We start from the raw sequence: 15756 nt of genomic DNA, 5'->3' as shown, positions 1-15756 counted from the left end.
AATGTGTTAGTCAGCTTTTTTTTTTTTTTTTTCATAGCTTGAAGTAAAAGCCCTGGCAGGGAAATTAGAGGAGGAAAAGTTTATTAGGGTACAAATGGATCTGAAGTTCTCAGTCTTTTGACATGCATGCCCCGGTCCTTAGGACTTGTGGTGAGGCAGAGCATCATGGTGGAATAGTGAGGTGGATAAAAGTGGCTCAGACATGTTCAGAAGGCAGAGGGAGAGACTCCACTCTTCAAGGTACAAAATATATAACCATAATCACGCCCCCAATGATCCACTCCTTAAGCCACACCCTATCTGCCTTGTGATACCACTCCCTTAATCCCTTTCAGGGGATTAATTCACTGACAGGGTTAACCCAGTCATTACAGACCAAAACCTTTTTGCAATGTCTCACACATGAGCTTTTGAGGAACTCTCACATGCTAACCATGACAAGTGGTGGATTACTTTTATTAATTTGCACATGATGAAACAAATCTGCATCCCAGGCTTGAAGACCACTTGATTGTGATGTATGGTCTTCTGAATATGATATGATTCGGAATGCAGATTACTAGTGTTTTTTTAAAGATTTTTGCATCTATATTCAACAGGCTTATTGGACTGTGCAGTTTATTCCTGGACGTATCTTTTATAGTTTTAATATCAAGGTAATACTGGCATAACAGAATGTACTTGGGAGGGTTCTCTCACATTTAATTTCATAGAATAATTTGAGAAGGACTGATGTCAGTTCTTCTGTAATGGTCTGGTAGAACTCAGCCAGAAATCCATCTGCTCCCAGGATTTTCTTGATGGAATCTTTTAATTGACATTTCAATTTCATTCTTAATAGAAATTGGTCGGTTATGGTATTCTGTACTTTCCAGGTTCAGTACATGCAGTCATATGTGTCTCAAAATTGGTCATTGTCTTCTCGATGGTTTGGTTGAACAGGGTATAAATTATCCAAATAGATTCTACTGATCCTCTGGATTTCTGAAGTGTCTGTGTGATATCTCATTTTTCATCACCAATTGTGTTGATGTATGTCTTCCCTCTCATTCTTTGGTTACCTTGGCTGAGATTTTATCAAGCTTATTTATCTTCTACAATAACCAATTCTTTTTTGCACTGAATCCTGTGTATTTTGAATCTAAAATTTATTAATTCTGGCATTCTGTATCATGTGTTTACTATGTCATTCAATGTGTTAATAATCAGAACAACATGGATGGGGAATGAATTACATCACCTTCTGCTGTCTTTGGAACTTCCTTGTCATGTTTCCTGGGCTTATTCTGTGGGCATGTATTCACACCACCTCATTCTTTAAAGAAGATTGTTGAAATTCTCAAACCACTGCAGCTGTTCCTGTGTGGCACCTGACTCAAAGGGGGAAGGGAGCAGTGCTCTCCTCCACATCTCTGACTTGAGTTCCCCTCGCTAGAATGCTCTCCATGACTTCAGCTCTAGCTGTTCTTGGCAAAGCCTAGGTCCTTCGGCAGGTGACTGTGTAGACCACGTATGTGTCCCTGCTCAGATTTCCACGATCTTGGCTCCTCAACATGGCTGTGTGGAAGGTGCCTCGTGCTTTGCTCTCTGTGGCGGGTAGGAAGAACTGAGCACCCTTCTTGCACCAGTGTACAGTGGAATGAAGTCTCTGGATCAGTCAAGTGAAGGCTGCCTCTCTGATCTCAGGATTTTTCACACTAAATCCGTTCCCTTTGTTTTTCTGCATTTCACCTCCCTCTGTGATCTAGCAATGGCTCCATTACTGCATCTCCAGCTGCCTCTACCAGCTTGGTGCTAATATACTCTTTTTCTCCTTTGTTTCATGTAACCAACATTCTGATTCTCTAAGACTCCCTGACTGTCCAGTATAGGGTTTTAGTGAAATCCCTCTTTCACCCACCTCAGGGCAATGCAGTATTCATGGTCCTTGAATTCCAGGTCATGGAGCTATAAGAAATAAAGACGCTATCTACCTGTCATTTTGCTTCCCTATTCTAATGTATTGTTTCTTATACTTGAGGTTCTGACTTTCTATGTCTCTATAAATTTTTTTGCAGTTCACTATGAAGTTTTGGTGAGTTCCTTTAGTTACCCAATTCAATGAGAAGTGGTTTCCTTGCATTGGAATTCTGGCAATGAGTAACAGGCCGTGGTGCATCCTTCTTCCAATCTGCCAACTTCTCTTCCCCTGACAACAAATTTTGTATGATATCTATTCTTTTCAAGTTGTCAATGTATGTTTCAGAGTCAAAATACACTCTATCTTGATGAATACCTCATGTGACCTTGAAAAAAAATTACTTTCTCATTGTTGAATGAAGTATTTGTACAATAACCAATTAGATCTATGTGATTGATCGTGGTTTTGCTAGAGTTCTAGGGCTACCATGTCCAAGTAGCAGCTTTTTTGGCTTGAAGTAATGCAAGTGTACAATCTCAGAGCTCTGTAGACTAGAAATCAATCATTGCACTGTAAGCAGGTCAATGATCCTTCTGAAGATTGTTGGAAAGAGAATTTTCTTGCCCATTCCTAACTTGTACTGGTTAGTTTGTCAAACTCTCTGCTTCAGTCCTCACATGGCATTTGTCCCTCTTGATGTGTCCCCTCTCCTTATGAGAAAAGTCATCATATTTGCTCAGTGGGTCCACCCTTCTCCTCCACGATATATTGAATGCATGAGATGTCAATGGCTCTCTTTTCAAAACTGGTAAAATATTGTGGTACTGGTGTTGGGACTTGAAAATGTATCTTGATGGAAATTATTTAACCTATGTCCGAGCTGGTCGATTCAACACTATACCGTTTCATTTCTTCCTCATGAACCTGTCAAGTGCTTTCAAGGAATGTTGAAATCTTCTAGTGTAACACTGGACTGTTTCATTTCTCATTTTGCTTTCTTCCACTGTTTCTCTGTGTTTCATCTCCTTCCTTGACTCCTCTTTCTTTGCCATCCAAAAAGTATCATGGTCCGGCATCACCTGAGCCTATGTGTGTTAATCAACCATCCCCATACCCCCTAGACCCATGTCCACAGCATGAACTCCCACTGAGAGAGCTTTCAGCAAACCAAAATGCTGACAGTTACAGTATAATTCCCCTAGATGCCAACCGGGAGATCATGGAGGTGGCATCATTTGACTGGAAAGAAGAAAAAACAACAACCTATTGCTGAGGTAAGGTATATCTTCTATTTGCCTACGATATAAATGTTGTTTTCTTTATTTTAGCACATATTCAGGCATGAACATCTGACAGTGTACATTATAGATTTGTCACACAGATTCTTTTGTGTGGAATTACAACTACAAGTCTATTACAAATGGTTCCTGATTCAAGATGATATTAATGTACAACATCAACAATTGTGAAATGATTGTACTGAGCATTTTCTTTGGTAGCAATTTTCCTCAATACAAAAGGAACTGTGTGCAGGTCATCAAACTGGAACCTAGACTTCCCTCACACAATACTTCTGTCTTTCTCAAAAGTGCCTTTTTCTGCCTTATTTTGTGGTCCTTGGATCAATCGCTTTTTCCCACTGTGTTATCCAATATCACCATAGCCAACAGTAGACTTGTGCAATCAGACTCTGCATATCATGCTCACACTGTCTTCCTTTCTGTAATTGCACGTGGACGATGCAGAAAATGAAAAATGTAAGTACTCATAACTCACTCACGTACTGAGGAGAAATCTCTGCTCTGTAATAGTTCAGGGTTTCCTGCCTGTTTTTCTACAGAAAATTGTCCTGATTTCAAATTTCTTTTGGAAATGAGGATTGGGATGTGGTGACATGGTGATAATCCAGTGAAGAATTATGACCATCTACCACCATCCTGAAGCACCTGTCATTTTGGTGCTGTGCCTTTGTGTGCATGAGGGTGGGGGGTAACCTTTAGCATGTCCATGTAATAATAATTTTGATTTTGTTTGTAAGGATGTGGGAACTTTCTCAGAAATTCTGTTCTAATATGCCCAGTACAAGTGTCAATTGTCTAAAATGAAACCCCTCCCTAATGCATGGTTTACATGAAATAATTCCTTCAACACCCAGATCTGGAGTTCATTTTACTATGACCCACTCTGTAGATAGAGATGATGTTGAGACAAATGATGCACGTCTGGACTCTGTTCGGAGAAGAGGCAAAAAGTGTTCTGGAATGTGTCCTGATGTTGATGCTTTGGGATAGGGAACTGTATTCATTACTCAACCATTTGTCCCCACTCCAGGTCATTCCCATATATTTTTGTACTCATGAACCCTTCAGAAGTGTGAAATATTTTTCATTCTTTTAAGGCGGCCTCATAACTACCAACATGCTGCAATGACTTATGATTGGAGACTGAGACAGAGGAGCTACCCAGGCCTGTGTTTCCTGAAGCTGAAGATGGACTCTGTTGGCATGTTTCAACTTTTCATGGAAGCTGCCTTCCCATGGGTGCTTTTGGAGACACAACTTTCTGAGAAGCATGTTTAAATTGAAGGGACTTTCATGGGGCCTGGCAAGCACAGCTAAAGCACATGGATTGCAGAAATATGGGCTCCAGTGAAGGAAAGCTTAGCACAGCAATGGGGACTGATCCCATACTTTAGATCCTCACTGATCTCCTCTCTGGCCTGAATGATATCACTTTGACAGTGTCTCTGAAAGTGTTCCCATAGTCAGTCTCCAATGCTATCTATGTCCTTCCACTCATGCGTACATGGACTGACACTGGTCATTGTGAGTGTGCAATCACTGTTCTCTTAATTCCTCCTCAAACTTGAGCTCATCCCTGGGCAGAGTGTCTTCATCTTAGTTCCCATTAGCATTAGATGAATACCACTCTGTGCTAAGATCTCATTGTCCAGTCCATTGGTCTGGATCAGCCAGAAGCAGTAGCAAAGTTAAGAAGATAGCACTGTGTCCGACATCAGCTCCCACATTTCTCTTAGTTCTAGGCAGGATGTTCTAGACCATGCTGGGAGTCATCTGCATCTAAATGTTGATTTCACTGATGTGATGTCCTCAGGTCCTCAGAAAGATCCTGGTCCTTTTGCATGAGTCCACAGTCAAATTACAAGTGAGTGGGGAGATCAGGATACTAAACTTCTGCGCAATGAAACTCAGGGGAATGAAGGTCCTGTCTCCCTCATTTTTTAATTTCTGGTCTTCGCCATCATAAAATGGCAGTTCCTGCATGTATGTGCTGTCTACATTTCATTTTGTACATTTTAAACTGAAATATTCAGAGATTAATCCCAGTTCTGCCATTGAAATGCCAAGTAGACCTGTGTGCATAATGCAGAGAACATTCCCATTCCCCTGTGGACAGCTGCTCTGATTCTGGCACAGTGTTGTTCCAGGAATTAATAATGCTCAAACTGTTTGCATCATAGTTTGGGTGTCAGGTTCTTCTCTGTCAAGGACATAGTGATAATATGCAAGTGGAAATAAGAAGTTGAAATTTGACTCCTGCAGCTCCACTCTCTCAAGTCAAGGTTTGCAATTGTTTGCAGCATCTTGTTGAAGTCCTCCAACCACACAGAGGTCAGAGAGTGTCTCAGAAGCCAGAACACAGATCAGCATGTTCCAGAATATTAATATTAGCATTACTCTGTTTTTATTACTATAAAGAACACAGTTGAGAGCGAATAATTTATGCAGGTGTGTTTAGCTTACAATTCTGGAGATTAAAGAACATGGCACTAGCACCTGCTTGGATTCAGTGAATGCCCTCTTAGCTTCATTGCATGATTAGTGGTGTCCTCATGGAAGCAGGTGTAGGAGGGAGACATCACATGGGGAGACAGGACACCACCAGGGATCTGATGTCTCATTTGGTCTTCCTATAGAATCCAGGATCTAACAAGGGTGTGAGAAAAATATATTCCTGCCTGTGAGGTTGAGGCCCTGAAATGATCTTTTTACCTTTACCCAGACCTGTCTTCCAACTGGTTTCACAACTCTCATTATGGTCACATTGAGGACCAAGCCTCAATCACATAATCCTGTAGGGGACAAACAACATCCAACCCTAGCACTCCTCATGATCTGAATTGGTAAAGAAGAAAGCATGAGACACTCTTAGTTAAGTCTGTTGTTGATGTTTGTGTCTCTAAAGGTGGGATGTACAGCCAAGCATGTGACTGGAGCAGTGACGATGAAGAGCCTGCAGGAGTGAACAGTCCTTTTGGTGTGACCCAAAAGGAAAGGGTTCCTGGTAGGAGTTGGGTCCACCTACATATGTGCAAAATGAAGAATGGATCTGAAATAGAAATCAATTGAAAAAATGTATTACTTTCATAGTTTAATGACATAGGAATAAGAGTTAGTAGACCTACTGACTTTGAACATCCTGTTTGTAAGAGGACAACTTCTGCCTTGCTATTGACACACAATCTTCTTGTATGACCCACTCTGTCATGAATATGTCTCTACTAATTATCCAATAGCTTGACTCTCATTGGTGTGCAGTTCTTAGGAATCATGAATGAAAGAATTTAGACATGTACTTTGGTTTGACCCACAATGGAAGGAATCTTTCCCAGAGGCATTCTGTGAACCTGTAGTCAAAGTTCCTCTCAGCTGTGCTAAGCAGTGTGAAAGGCATCAAATTCCACTCTGCATCTTCTTATAGGGGTACTTTCTCTTCTGCTTATTGTCTACTCCGGTTTAAAAGACACTCGCAAATATGGGGAACATAAAGAAAACTTCCTCAGACAGTCCTCTAGTTGTCCTCTGTAAAAGAATGCGGAGAAGTTCATTCCTTGAACATGTTTCTCACATCTAGTCCTCATCTAATTTTCAATTCCTGGGACTAGGTCGGGTAATCTGAATTTGCTTGCATTCAAGAGAACTATGTCTAGAAACTCAGGGAGAGAGTGGCTGCCTTTCGGAGGAACAGGTGGACACAGGCTTCCCTAACTGAGGAGAGTGGGAGAATCTGAACTGGAAAACAGTGCATGGGATCCCAGATCTATTCCTCATTGCAAGGTGAGGTGATGGAGACATTGAGACAGGAGGGCAGACGAGAGAAAAATGGAGACCTTTGACTTTGGGCTACAGAACACCAGGAGCTGCAGCATCTCAAGTTCTCACCTTGACTTAACTTTACCTTTCCTTTTTCCAAGGCCACATCATTACCACCACTGCTCTTGTCCATGCTGTAGGCAACTTTACGGACACCGAGGATGATGATGATGATAATACAACCAGAAATGTGAATGTAATTTATTTCCTATGTGTCTATTTTTATACCTTCTTTTTTTATACCCCTCCCAAGTTTCCTCTATCCCACTTTTTATGACTTTTTGCACGGGACTTTACTCATATACATCTTAGAAGTTCTTAGTCCTTCAGGGACTGTGAAATCTCTCTGCACCAAATATCTTAGTCTTGTCCCTGGTTTCCAACCTCAGGCAGCTCCACTGATTCATGCTGAATAACACTTAGTATGCAAGAATGTACCCTTCCTTTAATATGTAAAGATTACCCAGTTAGAAAGCATACCCCAAAGGAATCTGCTTCCAGGGAGCTCAAGGAAGCAAAAGGAGACAACAAGGGACAAGAATAGGAAATGTGAGTGTGGAGAGTATGGGAGGGAGAGCAGGTGTCAAATAAGTTCACATATTCTCCAATGCTTCCTTCACTTTCTTGCACTTTATGCAATCCACCAGAAGCAAGGAGAGCACTGAAGTGGCCACTATTGCTTGTGACCATGACCATGCAAGGGGAGGTACATGTAGGGTTAAAATCAGTGCAGGAAGCTGTCTGAGGATGAAGCTGCAGAGGTGGTAGGGCTGGAGGAACATGATCCTTGCTCCAGCCTGTGTCAGCACACCTGCTGCTCCTCAGGGTGCACAGACTCAACATTCTCACCCAACTTCCCTATAGAACCCTTTCCTCTGCCTCATGTTCACTCTCTAGGGAGCAGCCTCAGAAGGTTCTGAAGGTCAATATCCATGGGAAGTTGCTCCTGGAGGGCATTTATAGACATTCTCCGCCCATTGACAACACCCTTTGCTGAGGGCAGCAGAGTAGACTCAGTTTTCCTCAACCAGATCCCAGGGGAGATCAGGGTCCAAAGTCACCTTGCACAACCTGAGGAAAATTGTGGTCCTTGCCACTGTTTCTGTGGCCAGAAACTCCTCCCATGTAACCCTGCATCTGGTTCTGTGTTGCAGATTGCTACAGGGACACCTGGGCAGACAGTGATTTCTGGTCCTGGAGTTCCAGCTTCTATGGCGAATCTTGAAGTGCAGAGAAGCTGCAACCAGCTGGCAGGAGGTGAAGCAGCAGAACTTTTGTGGTTTCTCCCTCCCACTGACATAATGGTCTACTTTGTATAAACTGTACAGATTTATGTTTACTTTGTTAAATGAGTTTAATGTTGGTATTTAATGTTTGATGTTGGTATTTAATTTATATTAAATTCTATTTACTTGGTAACAGATGCTTTTGAACTCATTCTATAAAAGAAAAAAATCACAGGAAAACACAATAAATACAGGTACATGTCCTGAGGTAGACGTGAATGAATTACAATGAAGTTACCCTAGTTACTCCTCATCACATCACTCCTCTCCTCCCATAACCCTCATTGTCTTTCTTTCAGGTTGGTATTATAACCATTCATTAAAATAATGCTTTGGGTTAGTAGAAACAGCAAAGAAATAAAGAATTAAATTGCAAGTGATGTAAAATCCCAAGTAAAACCCCAGTGTTTTATTCTTTCATTCATTCATTAGTTAACAAAATCCCAAGACAAGACACACAATATAATAATATACTGCAAAACAACTGGCAGGTTTCTCTTATCATAACTGTGGTTTTGCTTTTCTATCCTTTTCTCAATCGTGAATTTTTTTTAATATTATATAACACACATATAAAACGAGATAGAAACGTGCACCATAAACTTGTAACAGTGGCTGTAAATACATTATCTTACATGTTTCTCATAAGCAATAGGTTGGTTATGGTACATATACAGCATGAAAACTGTTACAATAATAAAAACTACACAAAAAATGCAAGTAAGCACCATGGTAACATATCAGTGATTCTCTGGTCTATCCATGATAAACATTAAATAACACTGTCTAAAAAATAATATCTTAAATTGAATTAATAAGAAATAAATTGAATACAGAATTATAATACCAAGGCATTCAGTTTTCAGAATTCATGTTTCTTTTCTGTTGATCCAATATTTTTTCAACTGTTTTCAATATTTGTTCAGAGCCAACATTACTCACACATGTCACACATCTGTTATTTCACACATTTTCTTTCCCCATAAAAGATGTTTGATCAACATCAAAAAAGTTCATGTCTTTTGAGATGAAACTGGATCAAGTGCTGTATCATTTTTAACTGTCACCTCAAGTGTTTGAGTGTCACAAATTTATTCAAACAACCAACCAAAATGAAAATCATAATGACACAGCTTGTATTGAAGTAAATCATAACAACAGTATGTGTAACACAAAGAGTGGTGGCGCACGAAAGCAAGATGAGCGAATACAAGCAACAACAATCTATCGCATGGTAAATAAACTGAAAACAGTTCCAAGTGAGACAAGACCAGGGCGAGGTCACTGTGAAGGTGCCAACTGAGTTTCCGACTGTTCTACAAAGTGGAAACTAAAAAAGAAATAAATCGTATTTGTGATAAACTTTGCCTACGTATACTATTATCTCCAGTACCAATAAAAATAATAATAAAACAAAAAATAAACAAACAAAAAAAATGCATCCCCCTTCTCTCAATAGAGTAAAGCTCTGGTTATGTCTAGTCAGCTGTTGTTGTGATCACACAGAATCATTGTCTCAGATTTCTTTCGGTTGACACTGAAGATTGTTACAAGCAAAAGTAGTCAACTGTGATATATTTTTTGAAAATAACTAGTCAGATATTAGAATAGCTATCAATGTTTTTAGCAGTATCGAATTTGACAAATTTGCATGAAGTTTATATGGCACAAATCATGTGATTCAATGCCTCAACCCATTTGTCCCCCTCATCCTCTTTCATACACTGGATGACTGAGTCACATGCATTAACTTTCATTCTGAGGGAGGAGCTGATCTTACGAGATACTTCAGTAAATGAACATAAAGGAAAATAAGACACTTTGTTTTATTTAGACTTGTTTCAATCTGTTAAAAATAAAAAAGAAAGACAAAGTGTGCTCTTTGTTTTTCATTTTGACCACCACCAGAAAAAATCATTTATGAAATAACATTCTTTGCCCTTGTTTTAAAACACTTCAAGGCATTAAATGGTATATTTCATATATATATATATATATATATATATATATATATACACACACACACACACATATATATACATAAACCCACAAACATATGTATATATATGTATATGTTGTGGGTTTATGTATATATATGTGTGTGTGTGTGTATGTGTGTATATATATATATATATATATATATATATACATAAACTCACAAACACAAACAAACACATTTTGTACCAGCAGCCTTGTAGAGTAAAAATATTTTTCTTCATTTGTTTCAATGAACTACACTTTTATCTTTATTTCCATTACAGGGGTACAGCAAATAGGCAGGTATGGATTTTACATCCTTAACAATTTTCTTCTACAAAGGGAGTTGTAAAAATACTTGAACAATTTGCCCAATAATGTGACACACAATGGATGGACAATGTTCTCAAATTTTATTAAGGAAGCTATGAAACAAAGATTCCTCAATAATAGCTCAGATATTCATTGTTTTAAAAGTGCTGTTGCAGTTTTGTTATTTGCATTACTTTTCAAAACCCTTTAAGTTTTTCTCTCATGGCACAACCTTCTACTACTTCAAACGTGGCAGGCAATATTTCAAAAGTTGCATCTTCTGCCCTTTGGGGCACTGCGGTGACTGAACAGCATATCAAACTTTGAGTCCTCTTTGAATCACTTCACCAGGGATTACCTGACTGAAGAAGGTTCATGCATGATGCATCATCACACAGTTCATTCAGAGAGAATGACTTCCCAATAAGAAGAAAACTTTCCTAGAAGACTCTTACAGTAAATGCCTCCTGTCACTGAGTAGATAAGGGTCATCTGTCTCCCTTCTTACCATTCACTTGGGGTGAGACACTGAAAGATGATCAGTGCTGTGGGATGATTTGGGCCTTAATACTTTCCTACAATTCAGGGCAGTTTCTAGAAACACTTTCATCCACACAGGGTGGGGCTTGGGAGGGTGGGGAGGTGAATTACAGGAAAACATTTTCTTGTCTTTTGTTTGGTTAGATGGTAAGGCAAATAGACAAGTCCCTCAGCTCACTGCACTGACCACAGGCAAGCAAAGGCCACTGTTCAGCAGGCAAGTGTGTTCTTGTCATCACTGGGTGAAGTGTTCAGGATCAGAAGTTCACAGGTTAGTAGCCAGTGGCAGCTCATCCTTTGGTCACAATCCTTTGGTAATGATGGAAACACATGTCTTGCCTCTGAACTTCAGTAGCCACTGCAACTCATATACCTCTGGGTTCAAGAGGGTAGTCAAGGATTCATGTAGCTGGTGTCAACTGTAAGGGTATTGGTAGGGTGTGTAGATGAACCCAGGCTCAGGTCCTGGAGGGACTATTGCAGCAGTTGGTTGAGGAGCTCCATTCAGCATATCAGTTGTCTTTATTTGTCTGATCAAAGGCATAATTGTATGGCCAGCTGTGGGGAGGACATGCCTAGGCCTATTTATGATCCTAGAAGCTGCCTGGTCTGTTGCTGCAAGAGAAAAGCCAAGGGCTGGTGATGTAATGTTGACATCTCTCTAGGTGTCATTTGGAATCCCCATCTCCATCAGCTGCATCTTCTTCTGGTTGTTTTCTCCTCTGGATGCTGGTAGCAGTCGTTTCTTCACTTCTTCAACTGCTCTCCTCAGTTTTTTCTCTGCTCTGCTCTGAGCATCTTCCACAGAGATTCACACATGGAAATACTCATTCTGATGCTTTAAACTTGGTTTTCTGTTTTGCTCCTCCTCCTTTTTATGTGTACATTGAGCCCCTGGCTGGCACCATTATTATAAATCCAGTTTCTGCTTCAGGCTGTTTAACGATAAATCATCTGGGTCCAACGATCTTCCCTGTGCTAATATGTTCTTCCAGCAGCCTCTGGAGGCAGTTGGAGATCCTGCAGAATTTGGACAGGTTGCTCAAGATCTTTTTGTCGTTCATCATCTCCATCATCATGTAATCTGGTATTACCATTTCCCTGATCACATTGACCTAATTCCAGGCTCTGCAGCTCACTGAGATTTCCAATGTGGGGCCTGTGCCAGAGAGAAGGAATGAGTGAGGGTGAGCCCTGGCCAGTGGCCTCTGTGGAGCCAACGTCCATCTCTGTGGTGGCCAGCATATATATGTGACAGTGAAAATTGACAAATGGGTATGTATTCTGAGGTGAGAGACTGTGACTGTATGTCACAATGGTATGCTAATAGAAGAGTTGGTGATAGGAGTCAAAACCTGGTGTTTAGGTCAAGAACCCCTAGCAAATCCCAGTGTAGATCATGGGAGTTTGGGGACAGTAGTGTCACCTGCTGTACAGAATTACACACCTTTTGAAAAACAGCTCACGGGAGAAACCCAGGTAATTGTAGCTACAAAATAACATCAGTCATCACTTGAACATGAGGCCAGAACTGGGTGATTGACCAGTCATGAGGTTAGACAGCTCAGTAGTGGAACCTGCATGGTGGATATTTTGCACCTGGGAAGGAACCAGAGCAGGGCTCAGTCTCAGTACTCTGCATTGGCAGGTGATCTTGCCCCATGTCTCCAATTTTCCAGTATAAGACACTCTCCCCAACCCTAAACATCTTAGTTCTCAAAATATTGATCTATGAGGAAGAATAGCCTTACAAAAATGTTAGGAATAAGACACAAAGAAAAAAAAAACCCAAACTAAAAATGAAAAGAACTAAATACAGGTCTAAAGAAGTATAAATGTCCAGGAGCCAAGCAGGTCACAAAAGAAGATTGAATAGAAAAAACTAATAAGTAATAAAGTATAAATTAAAAAAATAAAAATAATAAAGGATCTGTCTTAATATTTAGGGAATTGTTCCCATTGGAGGTCCGAATATTCTGCTCGGTTTTGCTAGTTGTGGTTTCTGAAGTGACAGGAGTTCCAAGAGGCCCTGCCATTCGGAGCAGGGTTCAGGTTAAGTTTACATACACTTCCATGGATTGGTCCAAAGGTTTATAACTGGTGCAGTTCCCTGGCTGAGCAGATACTGGGCCTTGCTCGAAGACTGTCCCCCCCAAAAAAACCCATGGGTTTCACTCATACAGGGGAGTGGTGATTACTTGTTCCCCTCAAACACGCATCAACTATGTATTTTTACAACTCTAGGGTTCAGACACCAAACTATGAATTCCTCCCCACATTTTTGTGTTCTCCACCTAGACTCCTCTTTATAGCTGTACTTTCAGGAAGTCCAATTTTATAAGAGGTTGTTCTGTGGAAAAGGTAGTCAAGTGTGTTTTTCTGTCCACTTTCCCCCTACAAAAACCTCACTCCACTTTTTTGATTTTCTTCTGGTCTCTTAGTTCCACACTGTGGTGTGCATTGTGGGTTTGCCAAACATGTTCTTCTGTCCAGGTACAGCTGTTGGGAACTCAGGGCCCGCAATTACCCTTCCTCTGTGATGGAGCTGTAAAGTGATTCCTTCCTCCTATTTCCCTCATAGCCAGGAGAGACAGGAGATATATTCTGCTCCCTTTCCCCTCTGCAAGATATTGTTGCAATAGATACGCTTCAGTTTCTTTGTGCAGTGACTTTGAACTCTGATCTCACGCCATATCTACACACCCCTAGGAGCCCCCAAAACTGGGATTCTCTAACTTGAGTACTGCTTCACAATTTTAGCGCAAGAGAGTTGCCAGGAGCAGCATCCTTGGGAATCTCTGTTAATTTGTTCTATCCAACCATGTGATTCCCCAATCTGTTTTCAATGTTCAGAGTTATTTCCCAGAAAAGATCCCCTCTCTCTCCTTTTAAGGAGAGGTAAATGAGATCATAGCTTTATGACACGGAGTGACCAGGAAAGCGACTTTCCATATTGCACTATTTGTCCCAATTCCCAGTTTACAAACTTTTGATGATAATTTCTAGAAGTTAGCTGTCATGGGCACATTTGTGCCCCAAAGGTCCATCATATGTTGAATGTTGGGTGTCCAGTCACATTGCTCTTTGAAGATGGAATTGTACGTAGTAGGGCCTAGTGAAATAAAGTTAGGCCATTGTGGACCTGTTTTATAAGGAGATATTGAGACTCCTGTTCCTCTGGCTACCATGAAGTGAGTTCCTTCCTCCAACGCTGGCTCCCACAATGATATACTGCCTTGCCATGGGATCTAAAGCAATGAGCCATCTGATCATGAAATGAAACCTCCCAAACTGTGAGATAAAATAAACCTGTTATCATAACCACATCATCTCAGGTATTTGTCATAATAATGAAATGCTGACTAATACATCAGCTTTGGAAAATGAAGGAGGGTGCAGACTATATCATGATTAAGATAGGGGGAAGAAGAGTGTTAGCTTTTGGGGACACCCTGTAGCCTCTATTCTTCCCTTGTTAAAAGGAGTCCCTTCCTTAACTGCTTAAAATCTCAGGTCTAGTGCAGGATTAAAATTAATATCAAGAACAACTTTTATTTTTGACTGTGTCTTACACATTCCTAGACTCCCGGAGAGAGAAGTAAGTGAAGAAGCTAAGTCTAGGAAAGGCAAAGAGTTTGTCCAAGCCTCTTCTGATAAGGTAGGACCTCAAGATCCGTGGGTGTTGAATTCCTGGTGCTCTGGAGTCTTTGAAAATTTGTTGAAGATGCTGGAACTGCTCTCTAGAAAAATGCATGTGACTACTACATGTCTGACACACAATTGCAGAGACCTTAAATTCTAGTTTGACAATATTATACCTCTAACAGGGAAGGGACCATCTATACTGCTCAACATTGTATCTAGAGTCAACTGGTTTGAACTCTAGCACAGATTACATTGTCCATGAATATTTGTTGATCAAATGAGTCAGTGGACCATGATCAATACCAGGCCTGTCTGGCCAATCATCTCCATTTTAGTCCAGGGAAACCCAGCTTGGGAAACTCTCTGCAAAACATAATCTGAATGTGAAGTCACCTATTCCTGGTAAAGTCCCTAAGGACTCGAATCTAGGTGACAATTTGACCTTTATCTTTCTTTCACTCTTGCCCCTACCTGGTGTGAGGGACATTCAAGGACTATCACACAGCAATGACCAGGAGTTCTCTGTCCCTGACAGACATAGAATGATTCTTTGCTACTTGGAATTTCCCAAGTGTGGGCCAAGCTCTGTGACTCCTGAGATGCTCACGGACACCAGGTGGCCTGGAGGCAGGTGATACAGCTGCCAGTGGGCAGAGCCGGAAGATATGGAGCACAGAGGTTAGACACAGAGCAAGTGGGAGAGAATGGACCTGAAGCTATTGGAACCAGGTTTCCAAGGCAGGACACTAGAGTTGGACAGGGAGATGGAACCAGGTGGGGCTTTGGCAGTTTACAGGTCACAATACCAACAACCTTTGTGACTGTGAGCCAATTTTCAAGCTGGTATTCCTGGCCCACCAGAAATTCCTCTGAACAAATGACACAGGGACCAGCCTGGTTCTGTAGTGAATGATCTGGTGATGAATAGGGACAGAAGATTCTGACCATGTCTCTGGGCCTGGCCTCCACTACAGGGCCTGCC

At 40.9% G+C, this 15756-nt stretch overlaps 1 pseudogene; it reads right to left on the bottom strand.

Moving 5' to 3' along the window:
* Positions 1-11494: 11494 nt before the first annotated feature.
* LOC124973811 (protein quaking-like) lies at positions 11495-12226 on the bottom strand (annotated as a pseudogene).
* Between the last annotated feature and the right edge of the window lie 3530 nt (positions 12227-15756).

Source organism: Sciurus carolinensis, unplaced genomic scaffold (genome assembly GCF_902686445.1).
Source record: "Sciurus carolinensis unplaced genomic scaffold, mSciCar1.2, whole genome shotgun sequence".
Taxonomy (NCBI): domain Eukaryota; kingdom Metazoa; phylum Chordata; class Mammalia; order Rodentia; family Sciuridae; genus Sciurus; species Sciurus carolinensis.
This window is presented reverse-complemented; position numbering and strand designations above follow the sequence as displayed.